Below are 25000 nucleotides of genomic sequence, written 5' to 3'. Positions count from 1 at the left end.
TCGCGCACGCACCCTGTCAATCACCACCAAACCACCACCTCTCCTGACAGCTGAGCGGGACGCTGCAAAATAAACCCTGACACTCTGACTAATGTGAGGAGAGTTTACTCACACGTGACTTGTTTTAGCTCTTTTGGTCCGATTAGAAACTTTGCAGTGTGAAAGTGAACCGCTCCAAGAGCAAAGAGCAACAATGTAACATTTGTAATCTCTGTTTCAGAACAACTGAATCCATTCACAGGTGTGAAAGCACCCTAAGTCTCTTTATTCATCAGGGGTCGCCACAGCGGAATGAGCCGCCAACTATTCCAGCATATTTTTCATGCAGTGATGCCCTTCCAGCTGCAACCCAGTACTGGGAAACACCCATACAGTCTCGCATTCACACTTGCATATTCATTCATTAATTTTTCTTAGTCCCTTTATTTATTGGGGGTCGCCACAGCGGAATGAGCCGTCAACTATTCCAGCATGTGTTTTCTGCAGCGGATGCCCTTCCAGCTGCAATCCAGAACTGAGAAACACCCATACAGTCTCGCATTTACACTCACACACACTTTAGCCAATTTAGTTTATTCAATTCACCTATAGCAGGGCCGTCCACACTCGGTCCTGGAGAGTTCAGCTCCAATCAAACACACCTAAATCAGCTAATCAAGCTCTTATGAGATATACTAGAAACATCCCAGGCAGGTGTATTGAGGTAAGTTGGAGCTAAACTCAGTAGGACACCGGCCCTCCAGGATTGAGTTTGGACACCTCTGACCTATAGTAATTGTGGTCAAACCAATGTTGTGTGTGATTTTATTAGCATATTCATTTTCCTTAGTCCTTTTATTCATCAGGTGTCGCCACAGTGGAATTAACCTCCGACTCATCCAGCATATGTTTTACGCAGCGGATGCCCTTCCAGCTGCAACCCAGTACTGCCCATACAGTCTCGCATTCACACTCGCACACACTTTAGCCAATTTAGTTTATTCAACTCACCTATAGCAGGGCCGTCCACACTCAGTCCTGGAGAGTTCAGCTCCAACCCTAATCAAACACACCTGAATCCTCTAATCAAGCTCTTATTAGATATACTAGAAACTTCCTGCCAGGAAGAAACACCCCTGACCTGTAGTTATTGTGGTCAAACCAATGTTGTGTGTGTGATTTTACTTGCATATTCATTCATTCATTTTTCTTAGTCCCTTTATTTATTGGGGGTCGCCACAGCGGAATGAACCGTCAACTATTCCAGCATGTGTTTTACGCAGCGGATGCCCTTCCAGCTGCAATCCAGTACTGGGAAACACCCATAACGTCTCGCATTCACACTCACACACACTATAGCCAGTTTGGTTTATACGGTTCACCTGTAGCGCATGTGCTTGGGCTGCACAGTGTATTGTTTCAGCATCGATATCAAAATGTGTGAACGTGCAACAGTCGCATCGCAGGATCAGCAGTGTCAAGTTGGGGATATAATTGATCAGGACCACAGTTTCAGAACATGATTCTTGGGGTCATCGCTAAGTTTAAGCTTTAAAAAAGTAGAAGATTTTAATTTAAATGTGTCTTTAAGACCTGCTGTGACTGTAAGATTTAATCAAGAGTTTATTATAGTGTACAGTGCATCCGGAAAGTGTTGATAGCTCTTCACTTTGTCCACATTTCTTTGTTACAGCCTTCTTCCAAAATGGATTAAATTCATTTACTTCCTTAACATTCCTCAATCCCCCATAATGACAATGTGGAAAAAGAGAAAATTTAATAAAATAAAAAAGCTGAAAAATCAGATGTTCTTTAATGATGTCTAAGAAATCATTAATAATCAAGACATGATCAGATTTTATTGTGCTCAAATAAGCATCATCTAGAGGCCTTTACCTTTCATATAAGACACTTCTGACACCAAATCATCAACTAGAAGCCAACTTATTATTTGCTTGGATAGGTGACAAGACTTGTCAGGACATATATATATATACTGTATATATATATATATATATATATATATACACAGTTGAAGTCAGAATTATTAGCCCCCTTCAATTTTTTTTCTTCTTTTTTTAAATATTTTCCACATGATGTTTAACAGAGCAAGTGAATTTTCACAGTATGTCTGATAATATTTTTTACTCAGGAAAAAGTCTTATTTGTTTAATTTTGGCTAGAATAAAAGCCGTTTTTATTTAAAAAAAAAAAAAAAAAACATTTTAAGGTCAATATTATTAGCCCCTTTAAGCTATATTTTCTCTCGATGATCTACAGAACAAACCATCGTTATACAATAACTTGTCTAATTACCCTAACCTGCCTAGTTCACCTTATTAACCTAGTTAAGCCTTTAAATGTCACTTTAAGCTGTATAGAAGTGTCTTGAAAAATATCAAGTCTAATATTATTTACTGTCATCATGACAAAGATAAAATAAATCAGCTATTATTAAATCAGTTGTTTTGAAATGTGTTTAAAAAAATCTGCTCTCTGTTAAACAGAAAAAGAGGAAAAAAATGAAACGGGCTAATATTTCAGGGGGGCTATTAAATCTTACTAATACATAGCGTATATATATATATATATATATATATATATATATATATATATATATATATATATATATATATATATATATATATATATATATATATAGTTGTAATGTTTAGTTAAATGTGTATTTGTAATAATTTAAATGACACAAAATAAAAAATAACATGGCAAACACTGAATTAATTTACTTAGGTAAACTAATCAAAAGAATATGTTTCAGTGGCATAAACAAATGCAAGTTTTGTAAATATATATGAGCTAAAAATGTCTAAATCAAAAGGGAAAAATATTAATTTGGAATTAAAATAATAATTTCGATAGTTGTAGTATTGTGGGTACGGCCAAATAGTATAAATGTTTTATTTATTTATTTTTTGTCATTTACATAGCATTTTAATATTAAACATGATAAAAAAAAATTTAAAAAAAAAAAAAAAAAAAAAATATATATATATATATATATATATATATATATATATATATATATATATATATAAAGAAGAAGAATAAAAGCTTGTAAGTGTGATATTTGTAGCGGGTTTTCACGTTTCACCTTGTTTATAGGTTATACTGAATGTAAATGTAGGGATCTTCTCAAACTTGCAGCATAAGCAAAATGTGACTGATTCTTAAAGTGGTCACGAGTGGGCGCTATATTAAAAGCCACACCTCTTTCTGACTCTCGACCAATCAGCCTTTACGTATCCTACTATGGCACATGCTTATAAATATTAAAGAGATTGTCCCGACGCTGCGCGGTGACCTTTCCGCTTGAATCCAATAGCGAAAGCTGAGCTAATCAATATTAATGAGCTGAGCATCCATTTCAGTCCATTCAGGATTATGCATTAATATTCATGAGCTAATACTCCACTCTCACGTCGCCGCTGCGGTCACGTGGTCGGGATTCCCTATTGTCACCGATCCGGAAGTTCCCGAGTCGCCGGTTTCCGCCGGAAAAGGTTCCGTCCGGTCCAGACGGGTCTGTCCCTCTTTTCTATCTTTATTTTCGGTTTGGAATCGTTCAACTGATCCGGTACAGATCCGGACCGGTGCCGAAGATACACCGTAATCTGCTGTCCGGTAAGAAATACGCGACACCTTACCGGCTTCTGACGCTCGTGTCGTGTGTGTGTGTGTGTGTGTGTGTGTGTGTGTGTGTGTGTGTGTGTGTGTGTGTGTGTGTGTGTGTGTGTGTGTGTGTGTGTGTGTGTGTGTGTGTGTGTGTGTGTCTGTGTCTGTGTCTGTGTCTGTCAATGTACTGTTTGTGTTTACTGAAAACTCACCAATTACAGGCATATTCTATTACTTGTATGACTTATATTTAAATATACTGATAATTTAAGCCATATTACTGTTGTTTACGTGTTATACTTTAATTGATATTCAATTTTTATTAGTTTTGGTATGTTATTTTTGCCTATTTTGTGCATATTTCCATGAGAGTAGCTGTATTTTAAGTTAATGTTTATGTTATTGAGGAGCTCAGATCTGTTTTAATATGTTTCTGTTGTATTTAATGTTAGTTTTTTGCAAGTTTGGTGATTTTTATTGCGTTTTAGTCAAGTTTACTTACTTTTTAATCATTTAAATAATAAATATTGTTTTTTAATAATAATAATATTTATTGTTTCACTTTTAGCTGTAGTTATCCTGCTAAATTAAGCTGAAGTAAAGGAAATTTGATTTTATCCCAATTTATTTTGTTATGTACATTATATTATAAATATCTGGCATTTACATTGTGTTTTGGTTTATTGTGTTATAAGTTAATGCATGTTTTATTTAAAAGAACAAAAATGTACTTGCTTTATGTTCAGATGATTTAATAACCCTGTTTGATTACATGAAAACAAGTCTAAAACAAGCACAACTGAAGTTAAAGATTTACTGTAATGTATATATATATATATATATATATATATATATATATATATATATATATATATATATATATATATATATATATATATATTTGGGTATACAAGTTTACTGGATGGTTTGAAGGTGCTGTGTTTTTGATATTGTTAGTTGCTTTTCCCGTAACCTGTTTTTTTTATCAATCACATACATAATATTTAATCATTTGTGTGGTGTTTTGTGGTTTTACAGCATGAGCATCTGTTATGAATGTTTATAGCAGTATGTTTTCCAGTTTGAGTGTCTAAAATGTGAAAATAAGAGCACCAGAGCAGAGTTTGGGGTAAACTTTGTTTTTATATTCACACTTTTATTCTTTCAGCTTTTTTAGGGGTGGGGTTTGGTGCCACGCCTCCTTTTATATACAGATATAGATGTAGCTTATTAATAAATATCCAGTGGGTGTGCAAAAGTGCATGAATGAATGATTCAGAGTAGGTACACAACATCATAAGACATTAATATTAGGTTGGATTTAGGTCATGACATCAGATGACCAAACTTCAGTGTCTTGTCAGCGTCTAAGGACAACGTTATTTTGATGTTCGTTACAACGTTGATATTTGGTTGATTTTAGGTTCTGTTGAAAAGTGACCAAAATCCAACGTCAAGCCAACATCTTAAACTAACGTCATATTGATGTCAAATACTGACATTTATTCATCAGGTATGGTAACCAAAATAGAACATCTGATAGACGTCATAGTCGTAACGTGCACACAATGTTAAGCTGTAACATCAGTAGATGTTGAAGGATTTTAGGTCGTGTTTGTAAGTGACCAAAATTTTACGTCGTGCCAACATCTTAAACCAACATCATATTGACGTCAAATACTGACATTTATTCGTCAGGTATGACAACCAAAATCCAACATCCAATAGACATCAAAGTGGTAACATCCACACAATGTCAAGCTGTAACATCATTAGACGTTGATATTTGGTTGATTTTAGGTTGTATTGGAAAGTGACCAAATCCAATGTCGAGCCAAAAGCATCATATTGACGTCAAATACTGACATTTATTCGTCAGGTATGGCAACCAAAAACCAACGTCTGATAGACGTCATAGTGGTAACATCTAAACCACGTCAAGTTGTAACATCAGTAGACGTTGATATTTGGTTGATTTTAGGTTGTGTTAGTAACTGATCAAAATTTTACGTCGAGCCAACATCTCAAACCAACATCATATTGACGTCAAATACTGACATTTATTCGTCAGGTATGGCAACCAAAATTCAACGTCTGACAGACATTATAGTGGTAACGTCCACACAACGTCAAGCTGTAACATCATTAGATGTTGATATTTGGTTGATTTTAGGTTGTGTTTTTAATTGACCAAAATCCAACATCGAGTCAACATCTTAAACTAACGTCATAATGACCTCAAATACTGACGTTTATTCGTCAGGTATGGCAACCAAAATTAAACGTCTGACAGACATTATAGTGGTAACGTCCACACAATGTCAAGCTGTAACATCATTACACGTTGATATTTGGTTGATTTTAGGTTGTGTTGGAAAGTGACCAAATCCAATGTCGAGCCAAAAGCATCATATTGACGTCAAATACTGACATTTATTCGTCAGGTATGGTAACCAAAAACCAACGTCTGATAGACGTCATAGTGGCAACATCTAAACAACGTCAAGTTGTAACATCAGAAGACGTTGATATTTGGTTGATTTTACGTTGTTAGAAAGTGACCAAAATTTTACGTCGAGCCAACATCTCAAACCAACATCATATTGACGTCAAATACTGACATTTATTCATCAGGTGTGGCAACCAAAAACCAACGTCTGATAGACATCATAGTGGAGTCATCCACACAATGTCAAGCTGTAACATAAGTAGACGTTGATATTTGGTTGATTTTAGGTTGGATGTTGGCATCGATTTTCTTTTTCAAACAAGATGCAACGTTTTTTTTTATTGCTGGAACCAGTAACCTACATACATAACAGTACATAAAACAAAAATTACAGTATCAATCAACAAATGACATTGACAAAAAGTATGGTGTGAAACAATAAAAAATAACACAATAGAAGAAAAGAGAGAAAGAGAACAAAAAACATTAAGATTATTTTGCAAATACAAGGGTTGATTTAGGGTACTTCTACGAAGATCTTAATATCATAGTATATTTTGACAGTTTTTAAAGCTTTCTTTTCAGATGATCCAGAAATCAACTTTATATAATTCTCCATATCCTTAATGAAGACCACAGAGGCACGTTTACTATTTGTGCATTTGCATTTGTGAATGTAAAATTGACTTAAGAAGATATGCAACGTCCTCATGACATTGGGGTACAAAAGCAATCTGATGTCATGTTGACGTCTTGTGCCTGCTGGATATGTCTTTCCATTTTCATCAATAATCAGTGCATGCATTTTAAGGAGGAAATCAGCAATTTGTGTGTTTAGTCGTCTTTATATATTGCAACACACCAGCTTTTACTAAAAATAAAGCCTGTTTTCTTCGTAATTTTCTCAAGCTGAAGAATGTGTGTTCAGATAAACTTGTGTCTTGACGAGCTCAGATTTGTTTTTAAATGATGACATAACTCAGTTTATCATCTCTGCCCTCGTTTAGAACAAAGATTAATATTTGACTGACCCACATTTCGCAGATTAAGTGAAGTGTGTGTGTGTGAAGCACCTGTGTCAGTATGTATGTATGTGTATGTTCATCTGGTGTGTCACTGTGTGTTAATGTATCAGTCATCATGACACCGCATGATTCTATCAGAGTGTGTGTGTGTTCATGTGACCTCAGAGCATATTTCAGTGTAAATATAGTAAACATTTGTTTTATTATGGGGTGTCTGTCCTCAACAGAATCTAAAGAAAGCTGTGTGTGCATGTTGTTATTTTCACACGCAGCATCAACATTAAAACCTTAATACATTATTTCACACTTTAATTATGCCGTTATATTCACAAAGATTGCACAAAATTTGTATGAATGTATATGTGTGCATGTGTGTGTGTCACCGGCCACTTTATTAGGTACACCAGTCCAACTGATTCACGCACATTTCTAACCAGCCAATCACATGGCAGCAACTCAATGCAATTAGTCATGTAGACATGATCAAGACGATCTGCTGCAGTTTAAAGCGGGCATCAGAATGGGGAAGAAAGGGGATTTAAGTGACTTTGAAGTTCCAGTTCTGTGGGCGCAAATGCCTTGTTGATGTCAGAGGAGAATGGCCAGACTGGTTCCAGCTGATAGAAAGGCAACAGTACCTCAAATAAGCACTCGTTACAACCAAGGTCTGCAGAAGAGCATCTCTGAACACACAAGACGTCCAACCTTGAGGCGGATGGGCTACAGCAGCAGAAGACCACACCGGGTGCCGCTCCTGTCAGCTAAGAACAGGAAACTGAGGCTACAATTCACACAGACTCACCAAAACTGGACAATAGAAGATTGGAGAAACGTTGCCTGCTCTGATATCATGTCAATATGGAGCGAAATCTCCAAGGAATATTTAAAGTACCTTGTTGAATTTCTGCCACAAAGGATTAAGGGAGTTCTGAAGGCAAAAGGGGGTCCAACCTAGTAGTAAGGTGTACCTAATAAAGTGGCCGGAGAGTGTATGTCTATGTATGTATGTTACAATAACAACAAAGCAGTTGCAGTGTATAATCAAATAGGCAAAACATTATTTGTTGTTGTTTTTGCAATAAGGGAAATGTGAGATATATTTAAAATAGTTTAACGAGTGTATAGTAAAAATAAATAGCATACAAAAATAGATAAAGAACTTACATTTAAAAAATAAAATTACAGGGCATATATAAATGACAAGAAATTCATATAAAAATGATCCCAAAATCACATACATCCTAATAGCTTTTTTATATGTTAAATCTTTTATGTTTTCGATATAATGCTTAAGACCAATTTTAAACAAATAAACATTAGATTTATTATTAGACCATTGTTTTGCTATTTTTCATGGTATTTTTCCCCGTATAAAATCATTAACATTTATAATCTAATTTTGTGCCAAAGTTTTATTAGTATAATTGTGTATAAAAATTCTATCTTTACAAGAAAACCGATTTAATTTTGTAAATGTGTTTAAATAAAGGGCGACATGGTGGTGGCACAGTGGTTAGCAATGTAGCCTCACTGCAAGAATGTCACTGGTTCGAGTCCCGGCTGGGTCAGTTAGCATTTTGTGTGGAGTTTGCGTGTTCTCCACATGTTGGTGTGGGTTTCCTCCGGGTTGTCCGGTCTCGCCAACAGTCCAAGCACATGCGCTATAGGGGAATTGATGAACTAAATTGGCTATAGTGCAGTGGTTCTCAAACTTTTTTTATCAAGTACCACCTCAGAAAAAAATTTTTTCTCCATGTACCACCAAAATAACATGTATGGAAATACAGTAGCGCAGTAGGCTCAGTAAAGCAGCTACGAATCTGAACAGTTAAAAAATGAGGCAGATTTATTCCTATTTAAGAATATGTATTATTGTCAGCCAATTTAAACATTATAAATAGTTTAAAGTTTGAACATTAACACTGGACTGTGCTTATATGTATAAAAAAACTAAAACTACAGCATTTAAATTAAAAGGTGCTTTTAAAAGTAAAAAAAATGGTAAAAAGTACACAAAACAAAAACTCATGTACTTAAATTTTTTTCCATTATATTTTTATTTTTCGTTTTCAGTTTGTACACATTGAAATACATTTTACAAACATTTTACAACAATAAAAGCCTTGTTGCATTTACAAATTATACAAAATATGAGGATATATATATATATATATATATATATATATATATATATTTATAATAGAAACTAAAAGCAAACAACAAACAAACAAACAACAAAAAACTATAAAAATAAAACTGCTCCTCTTTTTGTCATTAATGATAATCCATTCAAACATGACAATTATAATCATACTGAGTACTAGGTACAGCAAATATATATTAAAAAATGTATCAATACAAAACTATAAACCTGGAACTGCATTATCCATCAAAAGTTATTCATCAACTTCTTCCTCCGTTAATTCCACTTCTTTGATATACTAATGAAAGGACTCCATATGTTTTCAAATACACGTTGTTTAGCTTTTAGTATACAAGTTATTTTTTCCAATGGCAGACTTGACATTTGTCTTATCCATTGAGTAGCGTTTGGTCTTTGCGTCTTTATCCATAGCAAAGCTGCACATGTTTTGGCATGAAGCAAGCTGAGGTCTATAAATATTTGTTCGCTTCTACGTGTACTTAAATTTAAAGCATTAACATATATTAGCCTAGCCTATTTATCAACACCTGGAAAATGTTGCTTGGACTTCATAAATACAGGCAGTATGTCATCATATTCAGATATAAATAATTTTCATAGATTTTTAAATATATGTAGCATGTACATATGACATATTTGATTCCTCTGCATACCACTAAAATGAAGCCCACGTACCACAGTTTGAGAACCACTGCCGTATCGTGTGTGTGTGTGTGCGTGCTTGCGTGCGTGCGTGCGTTTGCTTGCTTGCTTGCCAGTACTAAATTGCAGCTGGAAGGGCATCCGCAGTGTAAAAACTTATGCTGGAATAGTTGTCAGTTCATTCCGCTGTGGCAACCCCTGAATAATAAAGAGACTAAGCCGGAGGAAAATTAATAAATTTATGTAAACATTTGGCTTTATGTGCATTAATAAACAGGTGTTTTATTGATTCCTTCTCTAATTCACAAAATGTGCATGTAGATTAGTTGCAGGGATAAATTAAATAAAATGGTTTGTTTGTCATTTCTTTAACTGTATTGGTGAGACAGCACTTACTAGGTAAAATCCAAACCTTTTCCATTCTATCAGCTCTAATGAGGAATTCCAACAAGGGAACAGCGTGCTTCTGCACATGTAAATAATGTAAAAGTTATTATTAAGTGTATATTAGTAAATGGGTATGTTCTTTTGTTGGAGGCATTAGGTTTTTATTGATGTGTAATTATAATATAACCAAAATTCCTGTTAAACTTTCAAATTTCCATCAACAAGTACTTCTGGCCTGGACTTTAATTTATAAACATAATTTTACTCCTCACACGTTTAATATTTGGAATAACCAAAATATTTTATATAAAAATAAATCTTTGTTTTTCAGTGATTGGTTTAACAACGGTTCGCTTTTAGTTAGTCAGTGATTTAACAACAGAGGTTTTTTAATGAATTACTTTGAATGTATTTCTGCGTATAACATACCAGGGGCCTGTTTCAGAAAGGAGGTTAAGTGAAAACTCAGACTATATTAACCCTGAAATGAGAGAAACTCTGGGTTTTCCGTTTCAAAATGGCAGGTTTGTTAAACTCAAGAAAGCAGGGTAAGTCAAGCCTGTTTCTGAAAGAAAGATAACTTAAACTCAGAGTCAGTTACCGTGGTAACTTACTCTGTGAATCTAACCTGGTCCGGAGCAGGTTTTATTCTCTAAACTCTGAGTTTCTGTCAGCCTCCTGCCCTTTTTTAAAGATGAAGCGGTATTTCTCGCCTTAGCCTTACGTCTCCACACATTTTAAAGCTCATTTTGGAGATGTGCATAAAAACGATTGATGGAAAGGTCATGATGCACATCACTTTTGAAAATACGCATAATAAAACATGTGCATAACTGATTAGGTTAAACTTTTATTTGATAAGATGCACATAAACTACGAAGTGCACTTAACAAATTACAGTATGTACATTAAAAAAAAGGTTTGTTAAAGATGATGATGAAGATGTGTGTGAATGGACAAACCAGCAGGCTGAGCACACTGCAGAACATCTTAAATGTTGATTTGGTCATCTAAAATGCCTTTACTGTTTCAGTATTAGTGTACATTATTAATTACCTCCGAGCATCTGGAGCGTGTCAAGATCTCCACGTCTCATGGCTTCAAACACCCCCATGTGTTCATTGTGTCAGCATTGTCGTCTGAGGCGCAAGTACATTTATTAAATAAAAAATAATTGGCGCAGCTTCTTCTACTGCAGTAAATTCTGTTTTTACTGTTGATATTTGGCGCAAGTTAATCAGGAAGTGACGATTGTGTTTGACTCATTGGATGAAAACGCTGCTTTATTCACATCTTTTAGACGTTATTCTAGTTTTGCACAAATTTATGTAATATATTTGGATGGAAACACAGATGTTGCCTACATTTTTGTCACACACAGAACAAAGTCACGTACGAGAATGGCTTGTTCTTTTTTCATAAATAATTAGCTTAACCTTTGACATGCACTGTTACTAGATTAATGGGATTATTATTCTTTCTAAAAAGTATTTTTAGTACTGCTTACCTTCTAAATGTTATATCAACCTCTACCACTTGATCAATAAAAAGGCAGACACACAAGTGGACCGTTAAATCTATTAAAACTGCTAAATGTGTATAAAAGTTTAGAATAAATTTATCATTACTTATCATTACATATTTTATTATACTTAAATATTTAAATACTTTTAATTAAAAATTACGCATTAACTTGAGCAGCTGTTTTCTCACGCTAACTGTCTGTTTCACTGATGGCTGCTTCTTTTTAATTATACTCTCAAATTTGATATAATTTAGCATGAGCAGATCAAGTTCAGCCGGAGAAAGAAATGCTGATCTCTTTTTTTAAGTTGTTGCCATGGTCACTCGTAATATCTGCGCTCCATTGATAATGCCTTTTTATAGTCACAGTGTGCGCGTTTAACTCTGAGTTGGTCTACTCTAAGTTGATTGGTCTAACTCGGATCAGCTGTTCTGAAACCAAAAACTCTGAGTTTTTAATCTCTCGGTAAATCAACTCAGAGTTCAAGTTTAAACTCCGAGTTGTTTGAACCTCCTTACTGAAACAGGCCCCAGTAAGTCCAAAAAGTTTCGCTATTGTTTTGGGAGCTTTAACATCAGGGGCCTTTTTAATGTACATACTGTAATTTGTTCAGTAAAAGTGTTTCCATCGTAGTTTATGCGCACATTTTCTATCGAATAAAAGTTTATCCTACTCAGTTATGCGCGTTTTTTATGCATATTTTAAAAAGTTATGTGCATCATGACGTTTCTATCAATCGTTTTTATGCACGTATCCAAAATGAGCATTTAAATAGGTGTGTGGAAATGTAAGGCTAAGGCGAGAAATACCGCTTCATCTTTAAAAAAGGGCAGGAGACCGACAGAAACTCTGAGTTTAGAGAATAAAACCTGCTTCTGACCAGGTTAGATTCACAGAGTAAGTTACCACAGTAACTGACTCTGAGTTAAAGTTATCTTTATTTCAGAAACAGGCTTGACTTACCCTGCTTTCTCCAGTTTAACAAACCTGCCATTTTGAAATGGAAAACCCAGAGTTTCTCTCATTTCAGGGTTAAAATACTCTGAGTTTTCACTTAACCTCCTTTCTGAAACAGGCCCCAGGAATTACTATGCTCTTTCAAAGTAGCATTCATCTCCCTCCTAAAAAAGTGTACCTTTCTGATCCGACAAAAACGTTTGTAGGTAAAATTTGTTTTTCAAACAAAAAAGATGACAAAATTAGATTTATATTTATTAAAAAATGTTGCTACATTGTCCCCTGTAATCTCTTATTGGAATAATATATAGAGAGATTTGATATGGGAAAAATATGGTCTTTGCAACAAAAATATTTTCTCACCAACAAGGTCAAAGAAGTGTCTTTTAAATGATTATCAAATTTTATCCTATAAAACAATTTTTGAAAAAGTTTAAATGCTTGTTTTGTTATAAATTTATTTTCTATGTAAATTCCATATTCACAAATGCAAATTTACTAATACTAAACCATATTTTCCTGTTTTTGCAAGAATTTAGTCATTATATAATATTAATTTCATTATCTAAAAATAAAGCAAAAAGAACTATTTCATTTTGTAATGACTTTAATTTACTGTTCTTGATTCTTAAATGTCTTACCCTCAAGTTTAAATCATGTTGTTTATTCTTTTGTTTTCTTCTATCTTTCTCTCTCCTATCTCTTTTTCATTGACAATGTAATTTATATTCTGTATTGTAAACAAATATTGCTACAAACTTGTCAACAGTTTTTTTTTTTGCAAAATAAATAAATAAATAAATAAATAAATAAATAAATAAATAAATAAATAAATAAGTGTATATTAGTAGATAAGAGCTGAACAGGCCCACTAGGATAAAAGACAGTAAAATAGAGGCCGCGTCTGTGCATGCGCGTGACCCACGTGCTTTGTCCCGGCATGCGCATGCGCAAGCGAACATGGCGACGCGCTGCACGTCTCGCGTTACCGAACAGTGAGACACACCGACAGAGAAAAAGATAAACGGTAAACAGCTTCGGTTTGTTTCTGTGTGAAATCAGCGCTTTTCTGTGGGTGTGAGTGCGCGCGTGTGTATGTATATGTATGCGCTGTAGATGTGTGTGTGTGTGTTCGTGTGTTTGATCGACGCAGTAAGTTGAGTGACTCAATCTGGCCTGAAGATCAATATGTGTGTGTGACAGGTGCCTCATTTCCCCGAAGCACGGTCATACCATGTTTTTACCATGTGTGCTCATTAAACTAAAGCTTACAGATGATGACAGTACAGTAATATGATTTTATGGTACCTCCCTGATACCATGGTACTTGTCATATGCTTACCCAACAACAGTTCGTAACCTAAATATATCACGACAGTGTATTATTAGTGTTAGAATATAGAGCATTTAGTGCTGTGTAATATTTACTTTAGCATTGTGCCACATCAGTATTTGTGTAACTGTATTCTTTGCATTTACCATGGTAAATAAGTAAAGCATATGATGCATATTGATGTAATTATTCAGTGGATTTCTGTGGTATAAATCCTAAAAATGATGTGCATAAAATCTATTAAACGAACAAGTTGCTTTCTTGAACGTGTATCATTGTAAAACAGTGGTATCATACCATGTTTTGACCATGTGTCCTCATTAAACTAAAGCTTTCACATGATGACAGTACAGTAATATGATTAATAATATGTGTTCTTCATATGCTTATGCAACAATAAATAACTCGATTTATAACCTAAATAAATCACTATTGTACCACTGTGATACCACAGTATTTTTATAACATATCCCTTGTATTTACCATGGTAAGTGAATATGCAATGCATAAATGTAAATCTTCAGTGGATTACTGTGGTGTAAATTCTAAAATGATGTGCATAGTATGTATTAAACAAACACAGTGTTCTCTTGTGTTTTGAATGTGTACCATTGTAAAACATGGTAAATACATGGTTCCTCATTAGAGTTAGAATATAGAGCATTTTATTTTACTATTACTTTACTATGGTGCTGCTACCACAGTATTTTTGTAACCATATTCCTTACATTTTCCAGGGTAAATAAATATGCAATGCATAATGTTAGTAGTTTGAATATTTAGTAGTTTACTGTGGGATAAATCATGATAACTGTGTGCAGAGTTTGAAACAAACAAGGTTTTTTTTTGTGTTTTGAGCGTATGCAAAGTGAATGGGAAGCGTTGACGCCTCATGTGAATGGGGTGTTAATGCGAGTGATTATCATCTTATTCGGTATTCACCTGGTTTGCTCGCGCGAAGTTGCGAACGCAATTATTTTTGTCAGTCGTGTTGCTTCTCAATTCTAAGATCACCTGTGCACGCATATTATTGGACCATCCTTATTGTCAAACCCTGCTTTTAAGAATTACTATCTGGGAAAATTATATTCAACCAGCCGAAGTAGCTAGTGGGACTGTCTGTCTTACCCGCCACTGCCGAAATCTACCCGCAATTTTGGCGGGTTGGCGGGTGTTAATGTAAAGCCCTGGTTATTACTATTAGAAAATAGAGCATTTTAATTACTTTACTCTGGTGCTACTGCATATAATAACTGCACAATTAATAACCTAAATATATCACGACAATGTATTACTAGTTTGAGAAAAAAGAGCATTTTAATGCTGTGGAATATTTACTTTACCATTGTGTTACCACAGTATTTGTGTAGCTATATTTTTTGCATTTACCATTGTAAATGAATAGGCAGAGCAGATAATGCATATTGATGTTAATATTTAGTGGATTACTGTGGTATAAATCCTAAAATGATGTGCATAGTATGTATTAAATGAACGCAGTGTTCTCGTGTGTTTTGAATGCGTACCATTGTAAAACAGTGGTATCGTCACATGGTAAATAAATGGTTCCTCATTAAATAAAGCTTTCTGATGATGACAGTATAGCAGTATTACTTAGAAATACCTTCCTAATACCATGGTACTTGTCATTTGCTTATCCAACAGTAAATAACTCCACAATTAATAACCTACATGTATCACTACAGTGCGTTATTAGTGTTAGAATATAGAGCATTTTAATTTCTTTGTTTTGGTTCCTTTAACCCGCCCACTGCCAGTTTAGCCAGTTATATTTCAGCTAGGGCTGCTCGATTATGGGAAAAATCATAATCACCATTATTTTGGTCATAATTGTAATCACGATTATTCAAAACGATTATCAGTTGAAGTCAAAATTATTCGCCCTTCTGTGAATTTATTGTTATATATAAATATTTTTTAAATGATGTTTAACAGAGGTTTTTTTTTTTTACAGTATTTCCTCTCATATTTTTTCTTCTGGAGAAAGGCTTATTTGTTTTATTTCAGCTAGAATAAAAGCAGGTTTGAATATTTTGAAACCTATTTTAATAGCTCAATATTATTAGCCTCCTCAAGCAATATAGATGTTTGATTGTCTGCAGAAGAAACTACTGTTATATAATGACTTGCCTATTTACTCTAATAAAGCCTTTGTGTCACTTTAAGCTGAATACTAGTATCTTGAAAAACATCTAGTAAAATATAATGTGCTGTCATCATAGCAAAGATAAAAGTAATCAGTTATTAGAGATGAGTTATTAAATCTGTTATGATTAAACTGTGCTTTAAGCATCTTCACTGAATTTTTGATTTTATTATTGATTAATGATGTAAACAGTCGGCAGCAGCAGGAATATCGCACGCTGTCACTTTAAGAATAGTGCGGCTCTGATATGGTTTCTCTTTCTCGTGTCTTTTGATTCTCAACTTGTTTGTTTATTACACAAATGAGGGTTAATATGAATAATCACTAAACACCGCGCTCTGACACAAATGTGCATGTATTTCACCATTAAAGCACTCACATTATGATTGCGTTAGATGTGTGTGTGCTCTGCTGTCCGAGGCTAAGCACGGCACACACACACACACAACAGCACGTGCTCTTGCACTTTTAAAAATATGAATAATGCGCATCCCGTGCTGCAAAAGTTACATTACAGCTCATGCTTTTAGTCATTTTCACGTGGAACTAAGCTTTGCAGAGGAGTTTTCACACGTGTACAACTGGAAAGGGGGCGGTACGTGATGGAATAATCGGTTATCTCGATTAATGGTTTTTCTTAATCATTACAAGCCGAAATCAAAATCGGATTTTCGGTTAATTGCACAGTCCTAATTTCAGCACTCCGGGTAGGGCTGTGCAGTTAATCAAAAATCCGATTTCGGCTTGTAACGATTATGAAAAACCATTAATCGAAATAAGCGATTATTCAATCACATACAGCCCCCTTTCCAGTTGTACACATGTGTTGCTGTGCAAAGCTCAGTTCCACGTGAAAATGACTAAAAGCATAAGCTGTAATGTAACTTTTGCAGCACGTTATGTGTGTGCGCGCCGAGCTTAGCCTCGGACAGGTAGCGTATGTATGTATGTATGTATGTATGTATGTATGTATGTATGTATGTATGTATGTGTGTGTGTGTGTGTGTCTGTGCGTTTGCGCGCCGCGCTTGGCCTCGGACAGCAGAGCACACACACATCTAACGCGATCTTAATGTGAGCGCTTTAATGGTGAAATACATGCACATTTGTGTCAGAGCGCGGTGTTTAGTGATTATTCATATTAACCCTCATTTGTGTAATAAACTAACAAGTTGAGAATCAAAAGACACGAGAAAGAGAAACCATATCAGAGCCGCACTATTCTTAAAGTGACAGCGTGCGATATTCCTGCTGCTGCCGACTGTTTACATCATTAATCAATAATAAAATCAAAAATACAGTGAAGATGCTTAAAGCACAGTTTAATCATCACAGATTTAATAACTCATCACTGATAACCGATTTCTTTTATCTTTGCTATGATGACAGTACATTATATTTTACTAGATGTTTTTCAAGATACTAGTATTCAGCTTAAAGTGACATTCATAGGCTTTATTAGTGTAAATAGGCAAGTCATTATATACCAGTAGTTTCTTCTGCAGATAATCAAAAATATATATTGCTTGAGGGGGCTAATAATATTGAGCTATTACAACAGAATTCAAAATATTTAAATCTGTTTTTATTCAAGCTGAAATAAAACAAATAAGCCTTTCTCCAGAAGAAAAAAATATGAGAGGAAATACTGTAAAAAAAACAACCTCTGTTAAACATAATTTGAAAAATATTTATATATAACAATAAATTCACAGAAGGGCGAATAATTTTGACTTCAACTGATAATCGTTTTGAATAATCGTGATTACAATTATGACCAAAATAATCATGATTATGATTTTTTCCAAAATCGAGCAGCCCTAACTCTGAGTTGCCTTGGTGGAAAACAGAGTATTTAATTCATTCAGTCAGGAAGACTCTCAAAGCATGCGTCTGTGACCGAAATACGACCTCCAGTGGACAGTAGCAGACTCTGAAATGAGACGCAGATTCAGAGTTCCTCATGTATTGTATTGTATCTGCTTGCATTTATATGCATTTAGACCAGAGGTGCTTGAACTCAGTCCTGGAGGGCCAGTGTCCTGCAAAGTTTACTTCCAACCCCAGTCAGACACACCTGGGTTAGCTAATCAAGCTCTTACTAGGCGTTCTAGAAACATCCTTGCAGGTGTGTTGAGTCAAGTTGGATCTAAAATCTGCAGGACACCAAACCTCCAGGACTGAGTTTGGACACCCCTGATTTATTCTGTGCTCTTGCCATCTGATTGTATTAGCTTTTGCTGTTGTGACTGGTGTGTGTGTGTGAGGTCAGAGTTCATGGTGAGTGTGTACAGTGACGGAGCGAGTATGTTTGTGTGTGAAGTTTTAGTCACTCCTGCATGACTGTCGCATTACTGTCTCACGCTGCAGTTCTGTATCCAATGGCAACACACTCCAAAGGTCTGCATGAGTGTGTGTCATGATCAAGCTCTCGAAGGAAACACCAAGACAGAGCGCTTGTAGGAAATTGTCCAGCTCTCGATCATCAGAATGTTTGTTTTATTATTCATGTTTCTCTCTTACCTGATGTTCGCAAGTCTGCTGATGGAAATTGAGGCTGTTCCTTCATTTTAATGAAGTAAATTAGAATAATACACAAGAAATGTATATAATTTACAATAAACTGAATTGATTAGTAATGTACAACAATGTTGAGTGCTTAAATGTGATGGTGAACATTTGATTCTGAGTGTATGGGTGTTTTCCAGAGCTAGGTTGCATCTGGAAGGGCATCCGCTGCGTAAAACATATGCTGGATAAGTTGGCGGTTCATTTCGCTTAGAGCTGGACAATAATTCAATATCAATATATATTGCGATTAGAATTTTGTTCAATAACGATGATATGATATGATGAAATATGATTTTGATATAAATTTGCATATATATATATATATGTATGTATATATGTATATATATATATATATATATATATATATATATATATATATATATATATATATATATATATATATATATATATATATATAAATTAGGGATGCTCATTTCGGTTAATTTTGCTAACCGACAACCGCCGCTCATTAATCGGTTATTAACGGTTAACTGGTCAGATTACTATTAATTTTATATTAAACAAATTGACGTGTCTATTTTGTGTCTGACACATTAAATATTGCATTTTAAAATACTGATTTATTTTTATATGTTAGCATATTAATAATAGAACAGAACAACAGAGCATTTTCACGCACCTGCAATGTTTAGCACAGAGGAACAGAATAAACTAAATAAAATTAATAAAATAAATATTACTGCCCTAAATTATTTTCCACTTAAATAATAAATTTATATTACAAATCGAAAACACTGACTTATCCTTTTTAATAATCGGCATAGGCTGTTTTTTTTCCAATCATATTTTTGTCTTCCGTCAAATAAAATAGCAGACTTCCTCAAATCGCTCGCTCCACGGAAAATATGCATTTATTTAATGCCCCGCTGTTATTATTATAATCACAAAACCTTTTACATTTTTAATAGAATTAATTATTTTAAAGATTATGTCTTGACGTGGTTTCCTTTCTCTCCATCAAGTGCGGGTGCTGCGTGATGAAAAGACAACAACACGCGCGCATATGTTGACTTTTTTTAAACGGTTTTGTTGTTTAAATATGATATTGCATTAATGTGCAAACATGCTTTATAAGCTGTAAAATAAAAGGTAAAGCCTGTTTGTTGCGTTTATGACGGAGATTCAGGTCAACATCAGCGCTTTTTTTGGCATCAACACGTCTGTTTCAAGCAATATTCTTCTTCCATTTTGCTTCTTTGGCAAATGTGTCTGTAGGCACGGGTTATACGTTATCGTCCCGCAAGTTAAGTATGTCTTGCAGTTGAACAAGTGGCCGACCACAGCTAAGGTGCTTTTTTCATTCCAAAAACGCGAGGCGCACCTCACTGCCTTTATTTTGACAAGAAAAAGAGAAGAGAAGAAGCGCGGTCCTCTTATGAAACGACTGAATCAGCTGGGTATCGATTGTGCAAAAGTGTTGCTGTATATGTTAATAAAATTGTAATATTTAATAATATTATGATATTCAAGATTTGTACATTCATACAGCTCTGGATAACTTAAAACAGCGATTAGACCTTCAGAGCGGCAATAATGCGTCCTGAATTAAAGCGAAACGGCTATAAACTCCAGCAAGATAGAGTGATTGTATGCAGAGTCATACTTTATCTATAAATAAAGTATAACTATAGAAACTGTGTTCATCTTAACTGAAAGCTTCTGCGTGTTTGCTGGCCTCACGCATCGCGCACCTGACAGTCAGTCAGTCAGCACATAACGCCAAAGGGTTAAACAGACAGTGCACAGCACTATACGGTTACAGAAAAGTTTGCGCTGTTATAATCCACTTTCCTTTTAATACGTCTTGATGCGATTATAATTCGCTATTAAAAACAACAACAATGACTGAATGTTTTGAATGGGTATGTAGCCGTGGCGGGATGCATTTTGGTCCCCGCCATGGAAGAATGAATGTAGCGGAAACCATGCTCTTTAAAAGTTCTCTGTAGTTGTCTTGACAACACAAACTGCTGCTCTGGGATGAGCCCCGTGCAAAAGATGCCCCTCTTAACGCAATGGCGCATTCAATCGGCCCCTTATGCAGCCAAACTAAAAATATATAAAATAATAATTTTAGTCGTTTAACTGATTAATCGATCACATTCGCACCCTTTCGGTTAACAGTTAATCGATTATTTTGAGCATCCCTATATATATATATATATATATATATATATATATATATATATATATATATATATATATATATATATATATATATATATATATATATATATATAAGATCTTATACATAGTATTATTTGTCACTGAATGAATTTCAGTGCTCAGCCGTAAAGAGCGTGATCATGTCACTTGTGTGATGACGTACATCACAGACACACTGCTGTATCTGTGGCTGGGCGCTTCTGGTGCGTGACCTGCTTTACGTTCTTGTTGCAGCACCGAAATTAGGCACCGAAATTCATATGCTGATTTGATTCGGTGCATACCTGTTTCGGTACCCAACCCTAGCCCTAATGTCTCTAATCGACCTACAGAGTGGTATTAATGTGTCCTGAAGTAAAGTGAAAGGGCTATACATCGTGTTTGCTGGCCTAACGCATCACACGCCTGTCAGTCAGCCAGCCAGTCAGTCAGTCAAGCACGTAACCTTAAAGGGTTAAACAAATATCGCACATCACTACTACGGTTACAGAAAAGTTTGCGCTGTAATAATTCACTAACCCTTTAATACATTTTGGTGCTGTTACAAAAAAAAAAACCCACGACTGAATGTTTTGAATGTAAAGCTGTAATGTAGCCGTGGCAGGATGAATTTTGGCGTGGCGCCCCGCAATGTACAGAAACCATGTAGATATATGTGTATTAGAGCTGCACGATTCTGGCTAAAATGAGAATCGCGATTTTTTTTTTTTTTTTTTTTGCTTAAAATAAAGATCACGATTTTCTCACGATTCTGTAGATGTAGAATAAAGGTATGGTAAAAACAAACATATGGCACAACATCGATAATAATATTATGTGTAGATCTACTGGTTTCTATAAATAATTCTATTCTACTTATAATTCTGATGTTGAATTGTTATGTTTGAGATATATGCTTGCAATCCGTCATATTAGACAAATTTATTCACTGGTAAAATCTGAAATTTGCCATTATCAGATTATATTCAACAATATATAGGCTAGAGTAGTTATACTGACATTGTAAACATTTATTTTCATGCACAGCTGTGGGTACGCTATGAAAGAAACTCTAAAATGTGATTTGATCATTTAAATGAAGTGCACACTTTCGGTTTCATTCTGACTGCTAAGTGCTTGTTCATACTTTGCGCGCGGCTCCCAAACGATCACTCTGCCACAAACTGAATATTATTTACAACTGTATTACCTGTTACTCGCAACATATGCAGGTTGTGTTCACTAAAGTAGACGCGCGCGCGTGTCTATCATTAAGCGCGTGCCCTCTCTGTGATAACAGCTCACGGTCAGCAGCTCATGTCACGTGTGATTTCCCGATCGCGAAAACATCATTATATTAAGACAAAAAGGACATTTTTAGGTGAATTATACCTTATAAATACAGTATGTGACTCATTTGGAGGTGTCAATGTCACTGAGCAACGTGTGTGAAACAATGAAAAGACTCGTGCAGCCGCCTTTTCTTCTCTCCTGAACTTGAAAATAGGCTTGGGCGGTATCCAAATTTTGATACCGTCAAACCGCCTCCATATTTTACCCCGGTTTCCGGTATTACCGGCGTAATAAAAAAAATTATGACGTAAGGCTCAGACACCATCAGCAAACTGTTGGCTTGAGCCTAAACCATTCAGAAACTGAATACCTTCTATGCGACCTTAGGCTTGCGGTCAGAGAGAGAGAGAGAGAGAGAGAGAGAGACAGACAGACAGACAGACAGACAGACAGACAGACAGACAGACAGAGACAGAGACGCACAGCACCTCTCTCTCTCTCACACGCACATCTCTCCCGCGATTTATTCAGAAATTTACTCCCACACCATAAGAAATCTGGCCGGCTCCCGCGGTACTGCAGCGGGAATGCAGAGCTGTAATCGGGCCATAAAAATTATACCCGATAGGTCCCGAGTCCGACAGGTACAGTTTGATTGACAGCTTTATAAAGCCCGAACCCATTTACAGCCCGACATTATTCAAATGTGCTCATGCACACAGCTCTATTGCATTTTTTCAAGAATGAGTCATTTATATGTTTTAACATCATTTATTCGTAACAAACGTAGACTAGGCTATGTGCCACTTGAAAGTTGGAACAAAGAAATAAAGTAAGTCCTCTGTAACATCGTAACATATCAGCACTCTATAGGTCTAGGTACATGCACTTAGCCTTTAAATTGGCCAACACACAAATGAAAAAAAATCTTTCTTAACAAATCAAATTAAAATAAACTCTAAATGATGACGGGTATTTTGGCAATAACGAAATTAAGATAAAGGCTCTGCAAGGTTTGTTTCTCCACTTCTCTTCACAATCTGGCATTAAGGCGGCGGTGAAACTGAATAATAATAGAATAATGCCACCATTAGCCTGTATACTCTGTCTACATTATGATTATATGGTTTAATTAATATTTATTTATAATTGAAAAACCCTTTACTCACCAAGATTAGGCTACGTGTGTTTGTGGAGGAACATTATTAAATCCACAGGCTTTAGCGCAGTCCTGCGCTCACGGGGTCCAGCAGCTGAACACCCTTTACTGCAGCTACAGGTCGAGATGCAGAGTTCTGACCTGGCTGATTTTGCAAGTTTTGGGTTGGATTGTTTATTCATCTTCTACCAGTCAGGAACATCCATTTAATTTTCCATGACAGCAGTTTCACTGTAGCGAGTGGCCTCGTCTTTTTACCTGTCAGCTTGCGGTTTAGGGCTCTACCGTAATACGCAGTGTATGAGCGACCGCGAAATACCTGCGGCTGGAATGCGCTCTTTCTGAGCTAGTGACTGGCTTGACCGCCGTAATAATTCGCTTTTTTTTTACTACTACATCATTTGTTTCACCTTTGCAGGGATGGATTTTAATGCAGGGATTTGGATTTTTTCGGGTCTCGCCGGGTTTGGGCAAAGATCTTTAGCTCTAATGCAGACCTCTCGTTCATATTAGCCACGTCTCCCTTCTGTTCAGTCGAAACTGCCAAACTGCAGGACACTTTGAAGCGCGACACGTCACGTCACACCTCCCTCTCTCCCCCTCCCTCTCCCCTTCCCTCTCCCTCTTCCTCTCTCTCTCTCCTCCACACTGTCCCGTGATGACAATCACACATACGTTTTTGTAGGCATTAAATAAAGGATATTTAATATTTTATGACGGTATAACGGTATTGAAACTGACACCGTTGCTATTTTTAGATCCCGCGGTATACCATAATACCGAAATACCGCCCAAGCCTACTTGAAAATATGATTGGCAGAATCGTAGAAATGCTGGATTAAGATCGTCTAGGGGTCGAATCGAGATTCCGATCTTTTAACGATTAATTGTGCAGCTCTAATGTGTGTGTGTGTGTGTGTGTGTGTATATATATAAGTATGTGTGTGAGCATCTGTGTGTTTTGTGTGTCTGTGAGGATTGGACATGGGACGGTCACTGTTTTCAAGGTATACCGCGGTTTGGAAAAGTCAAGGTTTTAAAACCTTTTGTGTAATACCGTTTCTAAGGTATGAGTAAGATTTTTTATTTACTTTTTTTGTTTTATAGGACAGCAGTATCTGCCGTTGTAAATTGTAAAGAAATCAGTGTTTTTGAAACTAATGAAGACAGCAGAAGTCACTGATTTATTTAAATTATTTGTTTCTGACATTTTTACTGCTCCAAAATATTATCAATCTTTCAAAAAATAAAATATATTGTTTTCTAAGGAGAAAAAAGTTAGTTTTTTTAATCCAGACATTTAAAAAGAATATATATTTTAGAGCAGTAATCTCAATACCGTCATACTGTAAAAATTTCCAAGGTTATCATACTGTCAGAATCATGTACCGGCTCATGCCTAGTGAGGATGTGAGTGTGCATGTGTGTGTGAGCGAGCAAGCATGCATGCATGCATGTATGTGTGTGAGCATACAGCATAGGCATGTGCAAGTGTGTGTGAGTGAGTGCGCATATGTGTATGCGAGTGCGCATGTGCGTGTGTGAGTTAG

General features: G+C 35.5%; 2 protein-coding genes across 8 annotated transcripts in view; both read left to right on the top strand.

Moving 5' to 3' along the window:
• Nucleotides 1-25000, top strand: part of alp3 (alkaline phosphatase 3) — a 141227-nt gene that overhangs the window by 19752 nt on the left and 96475 nt on the right. The gene's annotated exons all lie outside the window — the stretch shown is intronic.
• eif4g1b (eukaryotic translation initiation factor 4 gamma, 1b) overlaps nt 3478-25000 on the top strand; it is a 91801-nt gene continuing 70278 nt past the window's right edge. For 4 of the 7 annotated variants that reach the window (XR_015509875.1, XM_087284575.1, XM_087284577.1 and 1 more), the window contains exon 1: nt 3478-3621. The gene's annotated coding sequence lies outside the window, so the exon portion shown is untranslated. Of the gene's footprint in view, nt 3622-13707; nt 13789-25000 lie in introns of those variants that run through there. The other 3 variants (XM_087284574.1, XM_087284576.1, XM_087284573.1) reach the window with 1 other exon arrangement.

Source organism: Danio rerio, chromosome 15 (assembly GCF_052040795.2).
Source record: "Danio rerio strain M-AB ecotype USA chromosome 15, GRCz13ab, whole genome shotgun sequence".
NCBI lineage: Eukaryota > Metazoa > Chordata > Actinopteri > Cypriniformes > Danionidae > Danio > Danio rerio.
Note: the sequence above shows the minus strand (reverse complement) of the source record. Positions and strands in the feature narration are given on the sequence as shown.